The following is a 3320-nucleotide window of genomic DNA, read 5'->3' as shown; positions in this document are numbered from 1 at the left end:
TCATTTTGAAATTTACACACTAAGTCTGTATTTGGTTTTCAGCGCTTTTGCCAATTTTAATCATACACTGCTGTCCTTTTTCTATTTTTCTAGATTAACCTCTTTTTCTCCCACCAAATAACCACCATCTCGATTGTTTCAGTTCCAGTGACTAAAGGTAATGTATGTTTGGCGGCATCCGTTTATAAATTAAAGGGAGCAAAATGCAGTACGCTTAAATGACAGCAAAATAGATGTCCATTTCTTCAAATATATTTGCTTGATTAGTCAGCTCTAAACGTATTGAAGTGATATAAATAGTGAATATTGAAATGTTTGTATAAATAAGCATTGTTTATTGGCAGCAGCTATGGAAGTGTATGGAATAAATGTGGTTTGAATGCCTAAAAAGTGTTCCTTTAAATGGTTTCAATATGGCCTCGTTCCCATTTAAATTACTTCACAAACCAATTCTCTAGATATGGTACAAAGTCAATTTCAGTACTTAAATTATCACAAATTCTGAGGTAGAAGACAACGAACTAATGAAGTTATATGCTATTTTGTGATCTTCATTCCCAGGTTTAATCAAAAGCAGTGCTTTACGTTTTTTACTTAAAACATTTGGCCAAAACGACAAGGAACATTTGATTGTGCTGCAGTACAGAGCTGCATTTTGAAATTATACCAACAAAACCCCCAAAACCCCTTAAAAAATGAGGACAATTTTTTAAGTTTAGGGCCAAGTATATGCAGTTAACGTTCGTAATTCCTTAGCACTCTGTATTCACAGCCAGCAAACTTTCAAGATATCTGGCTGATGAGAAAGCTGGCAGAGACCATATAGGATGAGACGTCAGTGCTATGAAGTGACGCTGGTGCGAATTTATTGCCACTGGTTTCAAGGATACTTGCCTCAAGAAGCTTATGCACTGAAATGACTCGATTTTTAGATACACCCACACAATTATTCGTAGTGCTCAAGGCTATGGCCTCGATGCCCTTGCATGGACACTCATGCATACCCGAGTTCACACTCACACGGGCAGTCATGCTCCCACATGTCCCATTAATTGACAAGAACACTGTTCAGTTGACTGATCGAGAGATATGCAGTCCAAAGGAACAGACTTTGAGACAGCCCAGGGTTTCCTCTTCTAGTAGGTTTAAAACATTTTTTTTTCCCCCTCACTAACTTCCTTCCTGTTCTAACTGCCAGTACTCAGAAGTCAGAGTAAGAGACAGAGGCACCCCAGAGAGCTGTGAGCCACTGAATGTAAGTTGAAATACCTCGGATGCGGGAGGCTCTAGGTGGGCGCAGGGAAATGTGGTAAATCTCTCAACTAGGCTACGACCCTCTCCAGTTTATTATTTTTTTTAGAAGGGCAATTCCTCTTTAAAACAAACTTTATGATAAGAAAGTACTAAAGAGGCTGTTGGAACAGTTCTGCAGAGAAAGGGGAAGTCAGAGCAGGGAATGTTAGCAATGACTCAGGGGAGAGAGCCCCGTGAGGGAGGGGAGGGTGTGCCCTGCAGCCCTGGGGATGAAATCCTGTGTGTCTGGGGAAAGGACTATGAGTGTAACTGCTGTGGAGTGCCCGGAGGGGTTTCCTACAAGGTAGGACTGGGCATCTAGCCGAGTTCAGAAGCACAAAGACTGTGGACACAAACTGGTGTGGAACATGCTGGTAGATGATGGGTTGCTGCTGGGGTGGAGATGTGTGGTTTCCTGTTTTTAAGTAGATTGAAAGAGACTGATTGCAAAGCAAAAAAGATAAAGACTCAAAGCTGTCAAACATTAAACTCGTTGCCACTAAAGAACTTTTCTGGGGATAGGAGGGAAACGCATAATGAAAGCCTCCCTTGGAGTACGGTGGGATTTAATAATCGAAGGGAAAGTATGGTAGAACATATTGTTATTTACTTCTCAGTCATGCAGAGACAGATTTCCACCATGAACAGAAACCGTTTATTAAATGCCTGCAGTCTGACGGGCGGAAAGATAGTGGGTATTGTTGCCAAAAAATAGCTCTTTACATTCAAGAGAACTGAAGGCAGACATGGAAGGCACCAAATAATTTATTAAGAGATAGGTTCTGGGGCACCTGGATGCCTCAGTCAGTTAAGCGTCTGACTCTTGATTTGAGATCAGGTCATGATCTCACGGTGTGTGGGGTTGAGCCCCGTGTCAAGCTCCTGTCAGTGTGGAGCCTGCTTGGGATTCTCTCTCTTCTTCTCCCTCTGCCCCTCCCCCTCTCATGCATGTGTGCACATTCTTTCTCTCTCTCTCTCTCTCTCTCTCTCTCTCTCTCTTTCTCTCTCTCTCTCACTCTCCCTCTCTCCCTCTCTTTCTCTCGCTCTCAAAATAAATAAATAAACATTAAAAAATAGAGAGAGGTTCTACAAAAATCCAAATAGATCTGTTAGGATACCTGATCTGGGAAGCCACTAAATTTGGAGACCATTAGAAAGAAGTGTTTTAGGCATGACCTGAAATTCTTTCTTCCCTTTAGAGGACGCTCCAGTCAGCATGTCTTATAGATCTTGTCTGTAATTAAACTCTAGACTTAGGGTAATTTATCCTGGGTCTGATAAATCCTAGGGAAGGCAGACTGCTTTCATAGAGAGGTCCCATAGTCACCCCTTCACGTGGAGATCAAGAGCCACTGAAATCGAGGTGAGCGTGTTGGATCCTCACTGCAGGAACGATCAAGCAAGGGAAATCAAGAGGCCGGTGTTGGCCCAGGAGGTTCAGACACGGGTAGACATCCTTGATCTTTGCCATTGCTTTGTTTTGTTAAGTGGACAAGAAAATATCCCTCCCAAATCCAAATACGACACAAGCATAAGTAGTAAGATCATCTTGCTCTCTTGTAAGATGTGTAGAATTCTGAGAGAAGAATTCATTCTTCATGTATGCTACACAGTCCCAGCACTTGTGGAAGAGCTATGTCACAGATGTACAAAAGCTGACTGGAGTGTTCCAGGGACTGGAATTTCGTCCTTCCTTGTTTGGGAGAGCATGAATCTGTCCCTAGGGAAGTGTGCTGTGAGCAGCATCGAGATTCTGTTTTCAGCAAAGTCACCCTGACAGAAAGATTGGCCTGGGAGCACAAAATGTTACAAACTGCAGCTAGCAGGGAGAGAAGCCCCAGGGAGGAAAACCTAGCAGATAAGCAGATAGAGAAAGAACCAGCATCTGTCAAGTGCTTTCTTGGTAGAAACTCAACTCTGAATCCTGAGAGGACTCAGAGGAGACAGTAAGGCTCAGAAGTGTTAAATTATTTGACTAAAGTCACATACTGGTGTGAAAAAAAAAAAAAAAAAAAAAAAAAAAAAAC

General features: G+C 42.2%; 1 protein-coding gene across 1 annotated transcript in view; it reads left to right on the top strand.

Moving 5' to 3' along the window:
• The first annotated feature begins 1156 nt into the window (after nucleotides 1-1156).
• Nucleotides 1157-3320, top strand: part of ARHGDIB (Rho GDP dissociation inhibitor beta) — a 20194-nt gene continuing 18030 nt past the window's right edge. Inside the window, exon 1 of the mRNA XM_049625130.1 lies at nucleotides 1157-1255. The gene's annotated coding sequence lies outside the window, so the exon portion shown is untranslated. The remainder of the gene's footprint in view (nucleotides 1256-3320) is intronic.

This window comes from Panthera uncia, chromosome B4 (assembly GCF_023721935.1).
Source record: "Panthera uncia isolate 11264 chromosome B4, Puncia_PCG_1.0, whole genome shotgun sequence".
Lineage (NCBI taxonomy): Eukaryota > Metazoa > Chordata > Mammalia > Carnivora > Felidae > Panthera > Panthera uncia.
This window is presented reverse-complemented; position numbering and strand designations above follow the sequence as displayed.